The 25827-nt window shown below is 31.1% G+C and overlaps 1 protein-coding gene across 10 annotated transcripts in view; it reads left to right on the top strand.

Moving 5' to 3' along the window:
- LOC130902217 (CUGBP Elav-like family member 4) overlaps positions 1–25827 on the top strand; it is a 1507660-nt gene that overhangs the window by 1311089 nt on the left and 170744 nt on the right. For 2 of the 10 annotated variants that reach the window (XM_057814162.1, XM_057814161.1), the window contains exon 3: positions 18565–18629. The exons of 6 other annotated variants lie outside the window; for them this stretch is intronic. The gene's annotated coding sequence lies outside the window, so the exon portion shown is untranslated. Of the gene's footprint in view, positions 1–11194; positions 11437–18564; positions 18660–25827 lie in introns of those variants that run through there. 2 more of the 10 variants (XM_057814163.1, XM_057814164.1) reach the window with 2 other exon arrangements.

Here is a 25827-nt window from a genome sequence, read left to right as displayed (position 1 = left end):
CAAAACAAACACACAAATTAATGAGTAACCAAATAAAATAAAATCTAAATAAAAAAATACAATGAGTAACGACATTTCCTTCTAAAATGTACACTAGCTGTTAAATTTTATTGCCCACCCTATAGTTTGCGTGTTACACAACAAATAAGATTTATCCGATTGATTGTTTTGATTGTTTCATTGATTAATTTAACATCCTCTTATTATTTCAGTGCACGATTTTGGCATTCTTTGTAATAATTAAAACAAATATTCATCGTCTATTTGGTTCAATTCGTTTTTCAGGATATTCATTCACATAAGATGTGAAGTGTCCAATTTGTCTCACAACAACTCAACTGAGTTGAGATTGAGCGACTGCGGCGACCAAATTATTACTTTCAGTATATTCTTCCTTTCTAATTCTTTCAAATACTCTTCGAATACAGCTTCGAAGAATTCTAGAAGATAAATGTTCTACCGATCAGGAGCTGTTCAGAACGTACTAAATTTCCCTTTAGTATTTTTCATAGCCTTCTTTTTGCAAAATGTCTTCAACTTTTACCAAGTCTCCAACCGCCCTTCCTCCAAAACATCCCCAAACTATCACTTAGCCATGACCCAGCCAGATTACACATGGATTCAACATCCTTTCTTCCTTTGACATGCGCACAGCACACTCTTCTCTTAGACCTCAAATTTTGATTCATTACCACTTAAAACTTTCCCACTCTAAAAGCGTTCAATTTCCATGTTCTTCAGCCGACTGCAACCGCTCAATTTTATTGTTGTCGATCACCTTCACTGTTACTATACAATAGGTTTATCTTCAGCGATTGTGATCTTTCAAGACCACCCCGGAAAGTTTTTTCGCCAAAGCTCCTGAAAGATGCACATTTTTTTACGTTGTAGTTCACGCTCCGAAGACATGTAATCAATGCACGAATTTCAGCCGATAGTTCATTCCTTACTTCCACCCATTTTCACACCTACAAGCCTGAATTTACGAGAACGAAAACATTTCTAAACAAACTTTACAAAAAGATGTTTGTCTAAATAGTATAAATCACAGCGTCTCATAAGGCTATGTAAGACTAAACTACTAACCACCTGAGAAATAATTTATATTTGAAGAAAAATTGAGAAACCAGCCAGTACAGTTTTAATCTTGTCGTACTCATGATAACGAACACTATTATTTTTGGTTTGTAAGACACTGTTTTGCCCTCAACTTAACAATATGGAAAAGAAATTTGTTTCAGGCTATTATTTTGAAATTTGATGAATGGATTTTAGGAGGGGCAAATCTTTAGATCAGTATCGATCATCTGCCAAGATAATGTTAGAAAGTTGTTTTGCATTTATTATTGGAATGTCGAGATTTGGAAGATACCAAACATTTCAAATTATTTTTTCCCTACTTCCTTCGTAACCTACATTGTTTGTACCAGTATTAGCTCCAAAATCCTATAGCAACTTTCTTCTAAACAAATGAGTTAAATATTGTTTATGTTCAACAGTCACAAGTAATAAATTACGTTAGTAATATACACGTGTACAAATTCACCACTTCGTTTATAAATCTGTTTTAATAATTAGGAAGAACATTACAATATACTGCTGATTGCTTAGCTTGGTCAAAGTTCGGATTTAAAACTGACAATTAATTCTGAAATAATTATTCTTAAACGACATTTTATCATTCTTGATTATAACTTTTGTGACATAATATACCATTTCTACACAATACCAACTGTACCATCTGTGGATGAATGTTGCATCTTTGCAAGATCGTACCCTTTTCACGTAAACATTTTCCTAAAACAAATTCAACCGAGTCGCTCCCTTCGTATTATGCTTGTCGATGACAGGTACACGTCGCTTTTCAAATCCACACGAGGGACTGAAAATTATATTTTTGTTCGTTCTTTGTATGTTGCCAACACCGAATTACTTGTCGGCACGACCAGGCGACGTTATTAAACATTGGCGGAACACTACTGGAGAAATAAATCATTTAAGAATGCTCTCATCTTAACAAAAAAATACATAAAATATCTTTAAGGCTAAGAAATAGAAAAACTAAATAATTTTTAGGTTAAAATAAGTTCATTCATACAAAGTAATTGATATTGACAAAATCTATTATTATTTGAAGAAAGCATCAGTTTCCTTATCTTAAATTATTTTTCAGAATTCTGATTACTTTATTTATGATATGCATCGAACGTCTAGAAGGGATTTTCGAATTAATTTTCTTGCTCACTTCTCTAGTTGTTGTTTTCAGATAAGGTTATTTTTTCCAAAATCACACAACACCTACAATGCTCTGCTTCAACCACCAAACTAGCTCAAAAAATTTAATTCTTATCAATATTCATGATGGTCCAACACTCTTGAGCGTTATGATGCTTGTGAAATAGTTTTCCGCATGTTTCATTGTAAAACATCATGCTTCTTCTTTAACTACTTCCAAATGTCTTCTTTGTCTTCTTTTGCTATCCATCAATGGATGTTTGCGATTACTTCTGACCATTTTATTTGGTGTGTGGTGGTATGAATAAATTCTTCTGTGGCTCTTATGGTCCTTATCCCTATCCAATTTTTGATATTTCTGTCCACCATATCCTTTTTCTGCCCAATCTCCTTTTTCCCTGTATCTTTTCTTTTATCACATGTCTCAAGTATGTTATTTTCCTACGGTAGCTATTCATGTTCTCTTCCTAGTTTGCTTAAAATTTCTTCAATGATTTTTCTGGACGTCCATGGAACTCTCAAAATTCTTTGGTAGATCCATATCTCAAATGCCTCCAATCAGAACATGGTGGTGGTTAGTGAAATCGTGTTTGAATTTCATGAATGAACTCCTCTACATCTGATAACCAGTCTTCTTATAACCATGTTCCCAGATAGTTGAATTTTGTTACCCGTTCAATCGCTTCGCTATAGTATGATAGTTTTACAGTCTGGAACTCATCTAATTTGCGAGTGATCACTAGGATTTTGTCTTTTTATATGTTGATATTGATTCCTATAAGCCGATTGTATATTCCAATAATCTCCAGGAGCCTTTGGAGGTCACTCATGTTGTTTGCTATCAGTATTGTGTAATCATCACATTATATATTGTTTATCCATCTGCATTTACTTTGATGACTAATTGTTGTCCCTCGAGGGCTTCTTGAATAATGTTTTCCGATTAAACGTTAAACAGGAGTAGGGAGAGGATACATCCCTCCAAAATACATCTAAGGATTTTCTGGACTTTCGAAACTTGGTTATCGACTATAACTGCAGCTGATTGCTTCCAATACAAGTTTTCAATACAGCGTATATATTTCTGGTCTGTGTCAAGTCGCCTCAGTATTTGAACGAGTTTATAGTATTGCACACTGTCAAAAGCTTTTTCGTAATTTATAAACACTTCATCTTTTATTCGGTTGTAGCAGTAGTGTAGTATTCGCATGGAAATTCTGTAGTGAAACATTTTCAAAAATATTCTCATAATATCAAGCTAATTAATCTGTGGTCCTCGCATCTTGTAGCTTCTACTATTGTAAATTGGGTTAAAAAGCCTCTAAAGCCTCGTGGTACCTTCGTTATCTAATAGATTTAGCCTAACCGGGATCAGTGGGTCTATTTATACTAAGGAGCAAGACAATTTTCTCTAATACTCAGACCTAGCATCTTCGTTCATATTGACACAGGAATAGAAACAATACAGCAAGATATATTATCACATAAAGGTGATTGAACGAACAAATAAGATAATAAGATTCACGTTCTATAGACAAAGTATCATATCTAGTTACTTTAGTTTGAGTTGGAGAATTTCTGTTCTATTTGGATCTTTGTTTTGTTTGGTATTTGCTTAGGAGGAGCATCATTTATAAACTTTCGTTGATTTTAATAACAAAAGCGACTGACTACACGATATCTAGAGCAATTTGGTCAGGGATCGATGTATATAGTTTAAGAAGATGATGAGTGCAACGGAGAAGATGACATGATCGAGTATTTGTTCTGCCGATATCCTTTCTTGCGGAAAAAATGACGTCAAATGCAAGTTGCCTTGATGAAATAGGACATGGATAAAGTACAAAATATCATTTTTGCTTGAAATGCTTAAAAATAAGCTATAAAAGGGAAAAAAACGGGAAAAAAGTGGTTAAGAATAATAATTAATATTTCAAATTGTGGATAGTAAATGGTAACATAGTATGCATCCGAGCGAACCACAACGAATCTAATTTGCTGGTTCTAACCTAACCTATAGGTGATTAGGCAATGAAGTATATTGTAATGCCTTTACTCAATGTTTCTAATTTTTATCCTTATTTTAGAAAAAGTTTTCTAGTTATAAAGTAAGAATTTCTTCCCAATTATCTGAAAAATAAATTTAATTGTGAATAACCTTATTTTTTCGTCATAGTCAGGAAAATAGAAGTAACTAATTACTAAGATAGATGTTTTGAAATATATTTGTATCGAGTATCAAGTTTTATTCAGTTTCCACGCTACAATAGGCTTTCATACACATTGTCGCATGAAACCTGTTAGAGCAAGAAAACCAACTGTATTTCCATCAAACTAGAAACTTTTAAAGAGGGAACGGAAGCTCTTAGTAAGTGATGAGCGATCTAGCGGAATGTGAAATTGCAATTACTTAATTAGACTCAGTGGCAATGAGAGAAAATTTACTTAATGGCCAAAGTCGACGAACAGTTTTCGACAAAATACTGATTTTAATGTGATTTCTTCATTAAAAGAGTAAGAGATTTTGTTGATTATCTATAATTAAGAACTTCTGTTGAAATTTCGAGCAATTGTTTTAAATCACTCTATTACGTACAGAAACTATGTTAAAATATGTTATTCATCATAATTTTTTTTTGTAAATTTCCATTGTCAATATTATAAAAAATATATTTGAGTAGACAAAGAGTGAGATGATTTAATTCCTGATTTCATGCGAATAAATTAATGTCAATTGAATTATAGTATACTGACAAGTAAGAAGGTGATTCGATCGAAGATAATGCACCAAATGAATTGTTATAATATGTATAATTAACAATGAGCAACTAAAATTGATAAACAAATAAACAAGAAACAATAGTATAGCCTGTATTCAATAAAGTCATAATTGGTGAACATGTCCATACAAACAGATACTATTTTCATGGTGAGAGATTAAACAAAGGTTATAGAATTCTGAACGCAAGCTGAAGCATTTCACAATGTAAGACTATGGGCATATATATCTACTCAAATATAACTCGCCCCTAATCTGACGAGGAAATGAAAACGTCAACGCGAATCTGACAAAGAGATTTCTCAAACCATCCAGTATCCAATATGATAAAGGATGAAATGAGAAACTATATCAAGAGAATCAATCGTATTGATCGAATTTAAAGGATATTTTATTCGTTGTAAGTAAAAAGAGCAAAAATCTTTAACATGTTGTATTATTTGACTTTTTAGGAATGTGGATCAGCTCATTTTGGAGTAGAATCCATGAAGCAAGAAAATCGTATACAAGCGCATTTCATGACATTGGAATACGTTATAGGGACAAGCAGTGACAACAAAAGAATGATAAATTGATTAAAATAAAAGGACTCAGGAACATCTGAAGATACGGTTTTGGAGAAAGCAAAAAGAATACAGAAAAACACATTGACAACCAACAGAAAAGGGGTTGGAATGAGCGTGTGAATCTATGGTTAGAGAGAAACTAGCAGAAGTTGATCATGTCGAAGCGTTTGTCCAAGATCATGATTTCAGATTCGCCTTGATTCCGAGGGAAACAATATTTTTGCAAATGTAATGCACATTTGGAATTCGTACTCCATAGATCAATAATATTTGTATTTCAATTGTTTGGAAGTACAATATATCTATAATTGCAATTGTATATTTGAAGATTTAAGATGTAGCATTTATAATATAAACCCAAAATTGGAAAGAACCGTTTTCACTGGCGCCGAAACTCTCTTTTCGTCTTCTACGAGTCACTTTTCCGCTGTTTTTTCTTTCTTTTGCTAGCTACTCCAAAAAACCTTCCTCCTTTAAAAAAATTTTTTATCCCACCAAAAAATAGTCATCAAATCTCTTTCTCTCTCTCTCTCTCTGTCAAAGCCATACAAAGTAGCTTCTTTCTCTATCAATTATCTCAACAAATGAGTGATATAGGAATGTTTGTTGTAGTTTCAATTTAGACCTTTCACTTAAATATTGTGAAATTATTAAATTATCAAACTGAATCATTTTGGACCATATATTTAGTAGTATTAAATAAAATTCACACTTATAATATATACAATGCGCTCCATATGTATGGAATAATTTCAATTCTAGCGTTACTATGTACTATGTGTAAAAAACCCCAAACAAATCGATTTTTATTCTTAAATGGGCAATTTACAGTATGAAAATATTATTTCCCTCCAATACCACCTTAATTTCTAAGTGCTTACATTACAAAGACATTTTTCTGATGTTTATCATCTAAATGAGATAGATCAATCTATTTACTAGCAACAAGATGGAGCTCCACCGCATTTTGCACATACAGTTAGAGATTATTTGAACGAGGTTTATCTCAATGAATTGGAAGACGTGGAACGTTCGAATGGCCGGCTATTTTTCCCGAATTGACTCCTCTTGATTACTTCTTATGGGCTTATTTGAAATCTTAAGTATATTTTAATAGACTAGACAATATTGCTAATTTAATAGCTAGGATAACGCAATAAATTAAAAAAATAACCCCTGAGGTCAAACAAAAATGTACGAGAACTCCAAAATCACTTCGGTTATTGTTAATAAGTGAATGGTGGTCATTTTGAACATTCAATTTAATTGAAAAATACATCATGTGACATCATCTTTCTACCTTTTGTGATAGAGACATTATCAAAATTTGAAAAACTAATTTTCTCAGTTTACACCACATTTAGACAGAAATTGAATTGCTCAACAGAGGACTAAAATATCTTTCCAACAATGTACCAGAAACCCCCTTTCTTAATTTCAAATTTTCGAAGAGGTACTTATAATTCAGTGCGGGTGCTGGAGGGGTGTGATATTTTTATAATTTAATCATTTTTTAACAATGAAAATCGACTTTCTTCAGATTTACTTTGACACAGTATATAATAACGCTAAAATTGAACTTATTCCATACATAAGGACCATATGTTATACCATTGTATAATACCTTAAGTACCGACATTCAAAATTATCCTTTCCACTTCATCATCCTGTATAAATCCTATATGTTCGATGGATTTTTTTCTTCTCAATTCAACAACAAATCCATTTTGCACGGCTCTAGTGAATCGTAAATATTTACACCCGAATATTTCACGCATATACGAGTCATTATTCATTGGTCTGTTTCCATCAATATTCGATTTTTCAATAAATATAAACAATACTCACCAAATAACAAGCGTATAATGGATTTGTTGAATACAAGGATGATCCATTTTAATGTAGATAGAATTAATAACAAGTGATCATTCGTAGCCTGTGTAGGCATTAATAAAATTTTTATATAATTTTTATCCAATTAAAGGGAAAACTCGGAAACGTTTGTTGTTAGGTATTTGAAATTAAACGTGTAGTTGCTATGAAATGAAATTTATATCACAATATTGTTATCTCATATTGGTATTGACTGAAAATAATTGGATGATTTTTTTTATTACCACAATTATTTGATGTTTGCAAGACTATTATATCATGTAGGTTCGCAATAAACGATATCCTTGATGTATATTCTACAATCCATCTTCCGTTCATTTGCTATAAGTTAATACTTTGTGTTTCTCATCATATCATAGAAATCGGTAGTTTTCTCTTCTATCAGCATGTTTACTTCTTGGTTTATTTCTATTCTTTTCAAAATAAGTTCACTTGAGAATCTGTAAGTCATTGCCATCTCTGAGATCTGTGAATAGAATAATATCTTGATTCTTTTATACGCCATCAATTGTTCAGCCTCGGGTTTATGTCTTTATGAAGTTATTTCTGAATTTGCAGATAAAGATAGTATCAAACTATAGAGGAAAAAACAGGAATATGTAATTGAAGATCCAGTTTCAACGAAAAAAAGACGACCACCAACTCAGAACAGAAAATCTCAGTTTTATCAAGTATTAATCAAAAAAGGAGACAAGACAAAATAAAAGACATTGACTTAACAAAAGTTAAGAAGTAGTTAAGAAGAAATATTGTAATAATGTGCTGAATCAGTTAAGTAATATAAAAATATGAATCGAAAAAGAGACAAAAACGTACAATACATAATACTAAAAATAGTTGAAAGGGAACGTCAGAACAAAAATGAATACAAACAAACGAAACAGAACGCAGATGAAAATATTACTAATTATACACTGTTATTAAGACACATTTTTAAAGTATGAAAACTACATTCCATCTATCTGCTATAGTGAGAAATAATAGCGCGGTAAGCAATTAATTTGATAATCTCATAAAAAGTACCATATGGAAATAAAGCCTGGAATTTCAATTTAAAAAAGAAGGACGATGACCCGTATACACTTGAACAAGTTCAGCTCATTTTTGTGTGGATCTATATCCTATGAAACACCACAGCCACTCACTCAAATATGTTAATTGAATTGGGGTTTTTCCCTTCCGATTTCACAACAGCTGTTAACAAACCACATCACAAAAACACTTTATAGAACACGTCTTCTAATTATAAACCGATATCTTTAATTGAAAATTTCACAATTCTTTCCGAAAACGCTGATGGAATTATAATCAATTATATTTATATCCCACAAATAATCTCCTATAAATATACTATTTGAAATATAAATTATTGAAAAGAAAATTTTGTATTGGTTTAGTAGATATTGATTAAATGCATATCTCTTAAAATGTACTAGAAATAAATGAAAATGGAAATTTATTCAAAATCAACGTTTCCAACATAAGAAAATTACATAAATACAGAGTAGTCAATGTGTTAAATATAATACTACTACGTTACTAAATGTTTAACGGAATAGAAAAATAAGAAAATATCTGAGCTCATTACAATATTATCAGTATAAGATAAAATAAATAATAGACATTAAATCAAGAAATAAGTAAATAAATATATGGAATGAACCAGTTTTATGTTGTTGTAAAATGTTGTCTAAATAAGTTTCTAATATATCAGTTGCGAATGGTATGAAACAAAAAGAAAGCATTCGCTCGATCTTGACAGAAATAATCACTATAATTATGTGTTACTCTCACACTGTTCTTATAGATTGAAATAAGGATGATCTACAACAGATAATGGCATGAAAATTCGAAAAAATAGCAGAGATATTCAATCTAAAAATACTCTTACACTTTGAATCCCTCACAATATCTGAGGGACCAGAATGCCACAAATTGTTTATATATACATATAAGACATTGAATCAGGTTATGAGGAAATACAATTGCATCAGCATTATCAGTAGCAGAAAATTAAGAGACCCAGGCAAATGTGACATCATCTGAAGGCATAATCATGTGTCAAACAAAAGCAAACTCAGAATTAAGAAAATTTGTTCCGACATATCTGGACGTAGCTGAGATGAGAATAATACTTACAAAAAATGCCATATACTGCGATACCAGCAAATAATCAACGATTATAAGATAAATGTTCGAAGTAGAAGATGTTGACGTATGAGTCAAAGGTAGAAATAATAAAATGGACAGATCCTGTGGATATAATGATTGATGATTGGATAATTAACATTTTTAACACTAAATGAAAGGCCTCTATGTAGACCAACCAAGTTATGATTCGAGAAATGAACCTTAGCATTTCAGTAATTTGGTCGAATGGAAGCTACAAAAACTCATATCATGGCCAGAAATGGGCAGAAGGGGTGTTGGTGTGGAATAGAGATAGAGTGCCTATGCGCGGCGTTGTATGTTACTCCTTAGCTCACACTTTATACAAATGTTCGTCAATGATCTCTGTTACAAGTTTGAGAACTTTACAATACGAGGGTTGCTACTTACGTTTTGAGATGGAGAAAAATTGATAATTGGATGTGGCTTTATTGTTTTTCAATATATTCTTTCCCAATTGTCAAAGCATTTTCTCCATTCCGATTAAAGTAGCTTCAAAACAGGTGATTTGAATATATCAAACGCTTTTTGAAGTATAGAAAAACATTCAACAATTTATTCAAGCAAAAACAGGTGTAAACAAGCACAGTATGACTAAAGAATTATCAATTTAATGTTTTGATTGTTCAAAAACGTTTTAGTTTGAACTGATGAATGAGAGCATTGTCAAATATCAATGTCAAAACCAGGAATACAATGTGTGCTTGTGCTAGCATTGTCGAGGTGCAGACTGATTCGTCTTCTGCGATGGTTTCACATATTTTTTCGAACACTTGTAGCAAACAAATGCTAGTGTATTAGTCAGAATTAACCGTTCTACGTTGCTCTAATCGAACGGTGGTGACATGTCTAGTTACATCTAAAAAACAAGCCACAATTTACTTGGAATTATTTAGTGCGCAAACAACTTTAGTTGGATTTGGCTCATCTTGAAAGACCCATCCCTTCAATTTTTTTTTAATTACAGGGTCATATGCATAGATGCATGATTCATCGACTATCACGATCTTATAGACGTATTTTGAAGTATCGCGGTTAAAGTTTTTCAGAATTTCTTCGCATCATTCGACGTGAGCTTTTTTTTGAACGATTATCTAATTATGCAGCAATCAAGGCAAATAAATCTTTTTGACAGCCAAATGTTTATGCGATATTGAATGTATGCGAGTGGAACTAATGCCCAAGTATACCTCAATATCATGGTATGTCACATGACGCACAGCATCGATTTTTTATAACACAAAATCCGATTTTACGCGACCTTCACGATATTCATCCTGTAGCGAAGGGCGACCACAATTACATTTGAAAAATCAACTCAACATAGTTGCTCGAGATGATGCTTCATCACCAAAACTCGAAGTGAGTTGATCGGCACACTGCTGTTGAGGTTGAATCCACGCCGAAAGTCAAAAAATCATCGCAAGATTCACTTCCAGTTTTTGACCAAGATGAATGTTTCAAACATCTGTAAACAACTCAAATAGCACTCGTATGACAACACGATCTGAGTACGTTTACTATTAAAAATGTCAAACTTTATGATTGCAATGTCAAATTTGACATTTCGACATCAAAACCTAAAATTTCGAGATAAACATCGCCAAATGTGTGAAACATCCCATATAATTTGGTAAAAATGTATATTCAAAGAACGAGGATTACAGAAGAAATATGAATATGGGAAAATATTTAAAAAAACGTAAGGGTGCTGGATACACATTTTCCTGGTAATCTGAATAATAACTACTGTTGACACACTTGAATCAGTTAGCTACAAAAATCGACAACAGAGTGAGTACTTACTCGTTATATTTAAGTCAGTAATTATGTTATAATTAGAAATTTATTTGTTATTCGATTCTGTTTGATTCAATTTTCAAATTACCAAACTATTTTCTTATTGTTTTCTCAAATTCTCCCTTTATTGCTTAGCTGTGTGATAATTATAAATATAAAGGTGGCTTTCATATGAAAATAAATCGTTTAATAAAAAAAAGCTGAAAATACTTTCCCACTCCTTTCTTATGCCGGCGGCATCGGTTATCAATTCACAGAACCGGAAGATATAGAAGGCTCATAAACTTCAACGAGTAGCATGAGTTAGTTATATATATATAAAGCCGAAAATATATTTGCCTTAAAGTTTAAATCTGAATTCTGTGTGAGAAATAAATACACTTTTCTTCCGCCTAGATCAGGCGGATACAATTTCATTTTTGGTATTTACGTTTATATATTGCTTAATTTCCAGAGATAAAACGTTCAGTGAAATTACAAATTAATGTAATTTATAGTTTTGTGAATAATTGAATAAATTGATTTTGTTATAATCTCGTGAATCTCGGTTATGAAATAAGATTCAATTATTAATTAACTTGTCTGTATTGAATTCTTGGTTAATTGGAATTGTAGTTTATATGAACGTACGAATATAACGAAATTTTGCCTAAATATTTATTACAACCGTGTTAAATATATAAAATTGAAAGAATGAAATAAATGTTTTCCTAATATTTTCGAAATTTTTTTGTAGTCTATTTAATAAAGGAAAATAATCGAAATAAGTGTAATTTATACTGTGAGCTCAAAAACATTTTAATATTTATAACTGCCGCAGTTCATTGTATTACTACTGCGGTTATTTACTTTATTTAAATTTACAATTTTTTACGCATCACAACTATTTCTAAATAATTTTGACTCTATCAGAATGTACGTTAGTACTTTGAATTTTGACTTTACTAAATAGAGGACTTTTTACCTAACTATTATTAGAAAGTGATAGTTTCCATATGACCATTTTGCTTCACATTTCTGTACATAAATGTTCAGAGTTTACTATTTGAATAATTCTCAAAAATCAATGGTACAAAAGATTTTTGCTGATTTATTAGAACGCATTAAATAAAATGGAATTAAAAAAATTTACATATACTTTTCTTTCACCCTTTTGAGTTTTAGGGTTTTAGATTGCAAATTTTTTATAAGATAATTCCACTATTTTATACGCGTTTTAAATAAAACTAATACCAACAATCATAGGATTTTAAATGGCATTTTCGAATAATTGAGATATCGAAGCTATTTTATATATAAAATCTCATTTGGCTGAAGGCTTATATAAATTAATTATTTCAGAACAAATTGTGGAATTGAACTGAATTTCTTCAAATAAAAATATTGCTATTAAATAATAAAAATCCAAAATTGCACAAACTCCAATTAAACATCAACACGAATCCATTTGACTACAAGGCGACGACCTAACCACACAACCTCCAATATCCGTATATGGATCCATAGTTAAGTCAACTTGTATTCTTCAGTAGTCAATAAAGACAATTTCATTCTCTCTATTAATATCACGTTAAAATTAGTACTGTCATATTAAAATTATCCTTCATTTCCCGTAGAGCTTTCTATTAGTGAGATTTTTAAGAGCGAGAAAGTGTGCGTAATTTCAAGTGAATAGGTTAATTAAAAACAGACAAATTCGACAAGTTGAATAAAGTGTAATAAAAACGAGAAATCTGAAATATTGTTAGAAGTGGATTGACAAGATAATTGATTCATCGTAATATTAGAATTCAATTCTTGGATATCCGTTCAAGTTATTATCTTCTCAAATTGGTCACATAAGTCACTGACTTATGTTAAATTTACTGTTTAATTATAAAATTCTTCACAAGGATTGATTGAAGAAATGAAATTTTCCTATCATGTGTGTGGATATAATGTAGACTAAGATATTACATTGTTTAATATGTTTTTATTTTCAAACAACTGCAATGAAGGAACTCTGTGATTTGGATAAAGAGGAAACAATTTTGACGCTTGTTGAGAAGAGTGTTTTGTTAGTTTAAAAAAATTAGTGAAATTACTCATAACTACTAACGCTATTTTTTTAAAGCATAAGTTAATAGGGTGAACAAACTTAATGCATGAAATATATTATTTCAGTGGATATACATAATTATGAAAAAGCCTGTACGTGAAATTCATCGTAATGTTATACTTCCGCGATCCCCTCGTTTTTTGGCTCTAGAAAATCGAGAAATCATTTGATTTCGTTGAATTTTTTTTAAAATCTTCGTTTTCACGGCCGCTTTAAGGGAAAAAATATGGGAAATATGTTACATGAAGATTTCATATAGTTTTATGACTTTAAATGTGATCATAAACGCACTTCGTATATAATCGTTCATAACTTTTGTGCCAAGCAACAAACGAAGTTTATATGTATTTTTTTTGTTACACTCCAAAACAAACGAATAAGTTGAAAAATGAAAATCACATAATAATGTTTATTTATTATTTTTTCACAAAATCAACTTTTATCATTATTAATGTACATAGTCGAATAATACTCGTACTTGAATGAAATGAATATTCACAAAAAAATTATGTGTTATGTATGATGATTCTTGAATGTTAATTGAATTGAAATAATATTTTTGACTGCAAAATTTGATATTTTCATGTTTAGTGGCAAAAAATTTATTTGTGTTTTGAAGAAAAAAGAGATAAAATTTTCAAAGACGATAATTTTAAAACGAACTTGCAAATAGAGAGAATTAGGAGTGGGGTGGAGGGGGTGCGCTAAAAATTCAGAACAAATGTTCACATTCGGTCTACATTTCAAACACAATCCCCCGCCACTCACCCAATTCTCTTAAAGGCCTTAGTAAGATAACATTTCTTTAATGGGGAAAATTTTTCAAAGTTAACTTTTAATATTGTACATTTGATTAAAATAAATGATTTTAAGAATGTTTTTGTTCACTTTAATGATTACTTATTAAAAAAGATACAAATGGTTATATGGGAGAAAAGGTCAATTTTATGAAAAATTGTTATTATTTTTAATTGTGAAAACATGATAAATCAACATTTTTGTATAATTTTATTTCAATTTGCTCGTTTCACACAATTCTACACAATTTTCTTGAACATTTAAAGCCATGAACCAAAATAAGTTCTCATTTTTTTATTCCCATAATTTTTCTCGTAATTCTGCCGTAAAATGAAAATTAAAAAAAAAATTTATTGAAATCGGATGATTTTTCGATTTTCTAGAGCCATAAAACGAAGGGATCTCCACCTGCAATTCCCTACCAATGATAGATATCACCCCCAATTTTTAAAGGGAAGTACAAGCTTGAGCTATATCTAGCTGGCTTGAGAAATGTTATTTGTTTCAAGCTTATTACAGAAAATATCCTAGAAAAAATGGAAATATATAATTCGCTACGATTCATCCAAAAAGGTACCTAATTTATTCAAAACGTGGAAAACTTATTTATCGATTTTCACTCCCTAAATAATTTACTGGTGATAAAAAATTAATAAGCTGTAGTAGGGAACGAAACGGTTACAAAAAGTACATTTGGGGAAAAAATGTATCAACAAAAAATCAATTAAATTGTGATTTAACTTTCGCTGCTTAGTGGTAAACAGTTAATAGTAGTAGGGAAAACTATTATTTGAAGATATTCGCCAATGAGTGAAACATAAAAATTTCAGTTATTTCGTATAAATTCACTTTGAAAAATTTCTAAAAATTATTTTGATTCTATTATACGTTAAAATTTATGTCTATGCATTAACATTCGATATACTCGTACGAACTTGATAAAATAATCATTCATATATCACTAATTCTCTCAATCAACAAACTTCTCCATTCAACAAGTGTCAATTGTATGAAATAATCTTCAGTAGATCACACGGTGTTGTTAAAAAACGAATCACAGCCGCTATACTTCACAAAAATTAGCTAATGCAAAGAAACATGTATTAAAATATCACCCTTAAAACGCACATTGCCTCATTAATTCCAGACATCAAAAAATGTTAGCTACTGATTTGTTTTAACTTTCATTTTGTGTCATTTACCTTACATATTTTTTTATTTGGATTTTTGAAAGAATGTTAAATGTCTTTAAAAAAATTTCGTTAAAAATATTCGTCTATGTTTTCATTTGAATTAGACCCACATTTTTATAGTTAATTAATTTGGTTTATTATAGAATTTATTAACATTTGAACCACCAACACTCACAATTACAGGATATGACGTACCTTTCGATAACCAAGTTATCGTCTTCAGGGAATAAAGGTAAACTAAAACATATTAACTCTACCTAGTTCATACTAAATTTCTCCAAAAATTCTCCCTCCCGCGAAAAATCATTCCAGGGGTAAAACCACGGGAAGTTTCACACCTCAGTTAACGTGTTCCTACATTTAAAAATCGCAATGCTTTCAAATGAATTCAATAATTTATCATTGGATACACTTTTTAACAATTTAACATTGTTTATATTTATTTCATAATTATGATTGTTTCCAGAGCAAATTTGCACTGGAACTTACCTTAGGCAGACTAAGAGACTCGTTTATGTCCAGTGTAAAGAGGACATATCTCATTTAAATTATGGACTGAACGAAAAATCACGAAATATATATAAATATTGTCAATATCAAATAATGAATTATTGCATGCGCTTGAAAGCATTGATATGATGAAATGTGAGAACAGTTTAAATAAGGTTAAGGGGCTATTCCTTTATGACCTCTCTGAAGACGACAACTTGGTCATCAAAACGCGTTTCGGTTTAAATGTAAGTATTGGTGTTGTGGTAGTGTAAACAGAGTGCTCATTATAACAGTTCCAGAAATTCCAACTTAATTGCAATCTGATATTCGCACTTTTTCGTTTACATTCACATTTTTTCTTAATATTACTACCGGAATTCTGATAATTGACGTTACAGAATCTGGTATTGCGAACTTGCGCCTTCTATATTAATTCTGCTAGTTTTGAACTTAATCGATATATATTTTAGTTATTGGCAAACCAATGAAAACTTATGACTCGATGGTGTGATAGATTAATACGTAACCACGTATCATGGAGAATATGGGAACTATTCTCACAGCTGTAGTGAGAATTTTGCTGAATCTACTACTACTAAATATAATCATACAAAGTTTTGTTATTAGTGCAGCTGATATCGGATGATGTGATGATATATTGATGAAACTATCCCAAAATATAGTTTCAACAACTGTCCCATATATTTCGAAAGGTGTTATAGTGAAAATAGGGGCGCTAAAAAAATAATTGCTCTTCTAATGTACCTAACAAAGGACGTAAAAAAAGCAGAAATAACGATGAACTACCACTATGCAAGAAACTGGAAGATACAAATTAAAATATCGATTTTTTTATAGATAAACAAGTAGCTCTAAAAACAATAAATTCTGTAGTGCTGAATTATGCGCTAATTTGGGATTTTGTTTGTACGAATCTCACTGGGTGACTGTAGTAAAGACACGGTGGCCTGGGTACCTAAGTACGAGGGTCATCATGTTGATAAATGTTCAAAACAGCTATGTCAATACTATTCGTTGGACTACCACATGCTTTCAGAGCAACTCGAGTTTATGGTGGGAGAGTTTATGGTATCAAAGGTGAACAGAATAGTTTATATTGCATTAAAACAATCACCAAAATTTTCAAATTCTCATGTATCAATCAATAAGGTTTTGTAAGCTTAATAAACATCTAGAATTGATGGGGCTCTAAGTCCAATCTACTTGGAGATTCTAGCAATCACAGGAAGAGTGGAGCTAGCGACTGGAGAGGAACTACTTGAAATATGCTGATAACAATCATAAGAACGATAAAGATGGAAAATCAATTATGGGTTCAGATAACCACCATAAATCACTCAATTTTATAGTTTCGTTAAAACTTCTATTTTTGTGGGAATTTCCAGTCTATGGAATAATTAGAACTCAATATACGGTCGAATTGAAATTTGGGGAGCTCATCAAATTTACTATCTATTTTTTGAAAGCAATACTCTAGAAATCGAATATTATTATATCAAAAAAACAACTCGACCAAACCTCGTTGAAGAATTTTTCTCAATCTTAACCTTCATGAAGTTGTATAAACCAAAAGTATCAATCGATCAATAAACCACCAATCTAGTGAAGTTGTTTTGAGATTTCTGAATGAATCGAGAGTAACGCGATCAGCCCAACAAATTTCGAATCTCTATCGGCTTCTATGTTGGGTATGATTCATTTATTATATTCTTTGTGTATTGTTTCCGGGTTGGGAACAGTCGGTAATCGTTGGGAGACAGATCTGAAGAATGTGGTGGATATAAAAGCTCAATTATTGAAAATTATTTTCACTATAATATGTTTCCCTTTTGTCAAAAATGAGCAATATCCCGTGTGTATTCTAAGGTACAGGGTTCATAACCTTGACAGTGGATAGTGTAAGCTCGCTTCGGATGACTAGTCAATGAATCAAGTCGACTCAGATGTCTCCGATTTGTTCAGTCTAGGTTTCTTACATGGTCACATACCGATATAAGAAACAGCCCCATAAATCATTAAACGTTTTTCTTGTTTATGTTATACGAATATTTTCAAGATGTCTGTTTTATGGTGAAACCGCTTGTTCTGAATGTCTTGATCATTGAGATTATCGGTTCTTTTAAGGTTGCTTTTGAACCTGTGAACGTCCTGCTACTTTCCAAGTCAATCCTCCAGCTTGACAGTATTTTTTGTGATTCAAAAACAATCATTTATTCATGATGATTATGATTTTTAACAAATTTAAGTTTTTTTTCAAACGTATTATACATTTTATGAGATCAGAATATTTATATAGTCCATGCAATTGAAATTGTGGAATTTTGTTTCAAAATAATTGAGAAAATTTGCAATGTATAAATCTAGACAAAAATTATCATACATTATTGTAATTTGTATAGTTTTAACGTTTTTGGGTGATATTTTAAAGTATAAAATATTTGGTATCCATAAATTGGGCTCAGACAGTACCTGACATACACCCAAAAATTGACGCCGCTGCTAGATCTGTTCTGATTACAGAGTTCGATATGCCACACACGACCAGTGGCGGCGTCTGCCTGAAGTAGGGGCGTTATAGCGGCAAGGTAACGAGAAGATAGCTAGCTATTGGTCAAGTAAGACCTTTGGTCCTCTGTCCTTGTTTGTGGCGTTGTGACAGTGTTGTGCGTATTAGAAAAATGTTGTAGTGCGGGGTGGTATACTGTATTCCTAAGATAAGAAAGAACAAATAATAAAATAAATAGATAATATATAATAATAAAACACTGAACTAAGTTTGGACGTAGGAACCAAATCGACCAAAAATTTCTCTCATTTTCTTTATCAATAAGAGAATGTAGATTGTATTCTAATAATAATATTTTTATTGTACTTGAAATTATATCTACTTAAATTGCAGAAATTTAAAGTGATAAAGACCCCTTACTTATATCTTATACTTCAACACCTATATATTAAGTCAACAGCTTCACAACATGACTAGCTAAATTTCTAGTAACTCCATCAATATTACAACATAAGAAAATTGACTATTTCACTTAGAAGGAATATTGTGTGAAATTGTTGAGAATCCTATCTTATAACATTTTCGTTCATTATAATTATAGGGACATTATTTTCTATTTATTTATCAAACTGGTATTACAAATTCAGTTGAATCTCTTAAATTGTTAACATTTTCGTTTAGGACAAACAGTTTAACTCAAAAATGTGCAGTTCAATTTAATTAATATTCAATTACCTGTAGATTTGTACAGATATATTAATTTTTCTACAGTTCACCATAAAGACGAGGCATTTATCAGAACAAGAGATCATCTGCATTTAACTCAAATAGATATTTACAGGGTCTTAAAGCTCGTGATTTTTAATAAAGTGCGGCTACCGAGTAAACTACAATTTCTTGAAAGTGATAGTAACTAAGTGTTAATTTAGGTTGTAGTTTGGATAATTGAACATATCTCCCTTGAGGTTCTTCTGATACATCGGCACAATGCGGACATACAATCTTATGAACCAAAATCACTCCAGATAAAATCATAATATACTTCCTATGTTATATTCGTTCTTTGTTTCACGAAAGCAATAAGAAGTACGCATATTTTGCTCCAAAATACCACATTCCTTGTTTTCCTATTCCCTCTCCTCTCCGGCCATGTAGATAGCTTTGTCTAAAAATTCACATAGTTCCCCTATCCGCCCAGCAGCAAATCACAACGGGCGTCCCTCTCTCTATCTGATCTTTAAACTTTGTTCGAACTTTTGGAAGTGTATGTGCTTCTACTACTTCTGCTATTCCTTCTTCTCTGAATTATTAGCCAGGATCTAATAACATCTCCAGTCTAAATAGTATGTGGGTAACTTTTGCAATGTTATACCATATGGGACACTGTCTAATTTCATTCGCTTCATTCTATGGTTGAAATTCAATTTTTTTGTCACAAAGTTTTGAATATTTGAAGAACGTGATATTTCTACAGATTGTTCAATAATCGTGAAACTTCGTATCGTCAGTTAACCATTTTTCAACAGCGACAATCTTTTGTTTTTAATCATATAATGGAGCTGATTTTCCGTCAATTTCCTACACACTACCGCTGTCACTCACTTGTTATATTATAATTATTGTTTATAGTCAGGTAGTGGTGCAATCGTACAATGTGCACACTACTACCACTGTGGAATGTATCTAAGAAACAAAAGAAATTAGAGGAAAAAAGTACTTGTACATGAACAAGTTGATTAATCAAGTTTATGGTGGTTCGAAATGTACTTATTGTTTATTAAATAATTTATATGATACAAAGGGTTGAAAGAATATGATCTAATTGCACCACAGTATGATAATATTGAAAATGGAGAAATTTTAGGTTGAAAATGATGCCACCAAACCTAGCTAAGTACTTTCATATTAGTAATTGAAATAGCTTATGAGATAATTTTCACTTAGGAGAACAGTTTCTATTTTTCAGGTTCATACGAAATAAGAATATGAAATTATTACAACAAATGTACTCTACAGAAGTTTATTTTTATGATGGATGGAATAAAATGTTCCTGAAAATTAGTTACGCCCTGTAGTGCGTTGTTTCCTGCAGCAATGGTCGTTCGATGTATGTCTAGACGTTGTGTAACTCTGAATGTATAGTGCAAAGTTTAATGTTTTCAATCAGCCATGTACAGCTCAATGTCATAAATGATTGAGTATATATTCTCACTAAAATAAGTTTTGTTATCAGTTAAAATCATATTTGAATATATAATATAATAAAAAACCAAGAAACAATTCAAATCTATGTTTAAAAACATTAAATATCCTCTAAATGAATTTTAATTCTCAAATTATAAAAAACAAATGCGGATAATCAAATGATCAAACAATCAATTATTGATGATTCTTTTTCTCAAATGTTCAAGCTCAACATTTTATGGTGATTGCAAATGTTTTATATATTTTTTCAAATCATTTTAGATATCACGAATGAATGGTTTCTTTACTCGAGAACGTTTTTTGTTCAAGCATTCTTTCACGGTCCGGCCTAGTTTTGAATCAATCATAATACGATATGTTCAAATTAAAATTTAAAATGTTTCACAAGCATTCAATTTCGACATTTTTATTGTCCAAAATTATCAAGTATACACCAATATTAACCTGAAAACTGTCGATAAAAAGTATTTGTTCAGTTTATTTTCATATTACTTCATATTTTCTTCTTCTATTGAAGAATGTAAATCAGAAATTTTAGTGGTTAAAATGATTTCTCTTATTGAAGATAAACAGAGTGAGATAAATGGCAACTTAAGTAGGTGTTAATCAGCAGTGCATATACCGTAGTTAGCTACGAAGAAGCTGAACAATTATAAGCTTTAGTCGAGATTCAAAATTCTACTACCCCAATACTGAAGTATTGCCGTACAGTTGGAATCGCTGAAACACTATTTGATGGACATTGACAAATTTTGTTATGGGCTCTATTATGGTTTGACGGAAATATCCTTAAAGGGTTATACTAGAGACGGTTCAAATCTTATTTGGAAAACATATTAAAAAGTTTCTTCCTAAACAGATAGATTACCAAAATGTGTAAAACATACAACAACAGTTGAGAACAAATTGGGATAATTTGGATGAATATTTTTGAAAACATCCATTGAAAATATGCAACTATTATTTGTCAGTAGGTATTCATTTTTTCAGTTTAATTATGATCTTTAATTGGATTCTAATTTACAGATTTGATTAAATAGAGGCTCATTTTTCATATACTTCGCACTTTTCTGTCAATATCTATTGATAAATTTTGAAAAAACTATAAATATAGAATTATCTGTGTCTTTTGTTATGGTAATCGTTAGGATTTGAATATTTATAAAGGGAAAGGAAGCAAATATCAATTTAATTTGTAGATTGATGGATTTTTCTTATACTGTTATATCTTATACTTTTAATTTTCCAATTTTATAAGCTTTTATCAAGAATTAGGAATGTCATTCGCTTGTTATTCTAAAAAGTGATTTTATTCTGTGATTCAATTGGCTTTAAGTCAATAGAAATCACCGACTATGTCCAATCCGAAAGTTCATTTCTCCATAAATTTTATTTTTTCTTGGTACCCTTCCTCAATAGTCAAATAGTCGGAACAGAATGCTATCGATTGGAGTTTAAATATCTTGAGAACCAAATTGGTAGATATACCAATCTGTTACTGTTGATTCTAAAGTGTGGCAATGAAAAATCTAATTTTATTTTCTCCTTCAATCTCTGATAAATTTTTTAATGACTTTATATGATATTTGGTTTATTTTGAGTTTCTTTATATAATAAGTTTTTTATGATACGAAATCGAACAAAATAATCGATTTTCTTAATGTCATATGATATGAAATTAACAATAACAGAACAAAAAAAGAATGGTATATGAAACCAACTTGGTCATCAAGATATTTGAAATATTGAAGACCAAAACACAAAAGAAGTAATATTATTTATCTCAGTATTTAGAAAATAGACTAATAGGTCATTAATACATAAATTCAATTATAAAGATTCGAAAATTCTTGGAACATACACGAAAAAGAGAATTTTTAGAAATAGTTTACATTCATAAGAACGAAAAGGTATAAATGATAAAAAAGAACCAAATGTAAGTAAAATTCACAGCTCTATTTTGTAAATTCTACTACAAATAATTTAATTTATGACGTACATATTTGAGATGTAAAAACTAAGGAAAAGTTAATCTTTCAATTCAGTCATATTTTATTTCTAGATGAAACATAAAAAATACCTTCATTCTTGCAGTCATGTGTACAAAATTCTCCAAAGGAACAATTTATTGCTGGATTTCTGATTAAATGCCTATTAATACTCTGATGGTATAGAGTAATAATTTTTATCCATATCCGCTTTAGTGCAAAAGAATGACTATGTCCCAAACTAGATAGAGTATATAGTTTCTTATTAACCTCTATATTCGAAAAAAAAAACCTAACCTGAATCTTTAATTGCCGTTTTAGTTTCTGAAAACACTGTTCACTATATTGGTCAGCAAGTTCTTATTATCCTACTGTTTAAAAAATGTTTGTCAACTATTAACATCTACAGTCAGTTCTATTGAGGTCAAAACAAAATTATTCATCTGCACAATTGTTCAGTTAACACGCGTTGAAACAATTTATACCTTTCGAGACCTCCGCTTTACTCCGTTTACATTTATAGTATTAAACTTAATTCTCACATTGCTATTTCTATTCCTTAATTATCAATGCTTCGCAGCTCCTTTAAATTGTTTGCAACATAAACAAAGTACAAAGTGACCTTCCCTAATAATTAACAGTGTATAATGAATGTTTTCAGGATGGGAATATATTTACAGAATGAATACCAATGTACGAGGATGGTCCCAGAAGTACCTGACTCAACAAAGAAAATAGAAGAAATTTCTAAGAAGATATACAGTTAAAAATCGTAAATCCGGAATTCTAATACGCGAAATATCTAAAATCCGGACTAATTCGTTCGTATTGTAATTTTTAGCTTCTGTGTTTGACACTAGTTGGCGCCGCCATACATAACGATAGCAAGAATAATAAGCTTATAAAGTATATAAGTATAATAAGTCTCCTTATTATTATAATTATTTTATAAATGTGTTTTAGTGCAGTGTTAAACGCTACTTTATGCATACCTCACCCTTTATTTGCATTATTATGTAATGCGATATGATTCGTCGTTAGCGCGATAGATGGCGCCACCATAAATGTATTCAAATGTTCATATGATTCAAAATACAGAAATACGTATTTACGATGTTGTACTATATTTTACAACGTAATCTTTATACACATTTCCCACTATGTTCGATAAGTTCAATACCTTTTTTATAAATAGAATCTTCAAGCTCCTCAAACTTGTCATTAACTGCCGACATCACCTCTCCATTGCTGGAAAATCTTTGACCACCGAGCCATTTTTTCAAATTTGGAAACAGAAAATAATCTGAGGGGCTAAATATAGCGAATAGAGTGTATGAGGTAGCAACTTAAACTTTAGTTCATTTATTTTGGCCACTGCAATAACAGATATGTAAGTTGGTGCATTATAGTGTTGAAAGAACACTTTTTTCTTAGCCAAATGCGAACATTTTGCTTGATTTCTTTGCAATAGTTTCCATAATTCTCGCCGTTGACAGTTTTTTTCTTATTCAAGATAGTCAATGGAAATAATCCCACGAGCATTCTAAAAAACTGACGCTTGCTTTTTTTGGATCCGGCTCTCTCTTCTCAATCCATTGTCTTGATTGTTCCTTTGCTTCGGGTGTGAAGTGATGGACCCACGTTTTATCCATAGTTATGAAACTGCGCCGAAAATTCGGCTTTATTTCTATGAAACATTGATAAACACTGGATGGAAACATCAGCCAACGCGGCAACCATCTTACGCACAGCTTTCTCATGTCAAAATTTTCGATTAATATGCGATGTAGCGCACGTTTTGAAATGCCTATAATATCTACTAGCTCGCAAATTTTCAGTCGAAGATCACCTAGTACCGCTTTGTGTATTTTCTTCAACATTTCTGGAGTCGTCATCTCATTTGGTCGTCCACTGCGATGCAGGTCTTTGCAGGTCGTATGGCTTCTTTTAAACTCTACTACCCAATATTTTACTTTTGATAACGAAGGAGCAGTCTTGCCCACAGTAGAATTTAGTTCAGCTTTTATATTGGTTGGGTAAACGCCTTTGAAACAGATGTTTTGTATCACATAACAATGACCAATTTTTTCCATGTTTACAAATTCACTGAAAACGTTTACTATTGATGGCTGCTAAACAAATACTAAGCAACGTGGCGTCTTCAAACTTTTTCAAGCAACTACCGCCATCTCTAGTCCAGGCCAGGTACTTCTGGGACCTCGTACGTTACTTTTAATTAAATGAATATACAACGTACTGCTGAATTTCCACATACTTTTCCAGGAATCGGAAGTTTTTCCTGACTTTTGAATATAATTATCATTAAAAGTGAATTTACTTGGAGAATATTTATATTTTGAGAAATATTCTCATAATTATGTGAGGATAACAGTGATAATAGATCAATTTTTGTTTTTAACTGTTAACAAAAGATATTTGTGTGTTAATATCTAAATTGGGTTGTACATTTAGGCGTTTTAGTAAAATTAGGCGCCACCGCCTGGTAAGTACTATCTTTAATGTAATGCCGCGTATGTTACAACGCAACTACTGAGCACTGCCATTTACCTTTCTCCTATTCCCTCACCTTTGTATATACAATAAATACACGATAATACATACAAATGTTATTTACACATCAATGTTATGTAAAAGTCGGAGAATTATTAGTGTAAAAAACAGAGACGCAAAATGATATCATTTTATGTTGGATGTATGGTCATAGGTATTCGTTATCAATTAAAGAAAGTTTTCTCTTTAACATCTTAATTGCAGCCTACTGAACTTCTTTTCCCAATGTGAAGCGAAGTTGTGTGTGATGTCGCATATATTTTCTTTTATTTAGTAGAGGGAAATAAGACAATGTCTGAAATATTAGAAAGTATGGAAGATATTGGTATTTTGTAAAAATTCAATGCATCTCCAACATTGCAGACATACCAAAGTACAGGTTTATTTATATAACATAGAGAGTATTGTTTGAATTGTTACACATCTTTCGATTTTTCATTGTACACTAGTCGATAAAACTAAAATGGAGTCATAATTTTCCAAATTTTATGATTTCTTATTAGGTGTTTACGA

The sequence above is a fragment of the Diorhabda carinulata genome, chromosome X, assembly GCF_026250575.1.
Source record: "Diorhabda carinulata isolate Delta chromosome X, icDioCari1.1, whole genome shotgun sequence".
Classification (NCBI taxonomy): Eukaryota; Metazoa; Arthropoda; class Insecta; order Coleoptera; family Chrysomelidae; genus Diorhabda; species Diorhabda carinulata.
The sequence above is the reverse complement of the archived record's forward strand: the minus strand, read 5'-3'. Positions and strand labels throughout refer to the sequence as shown.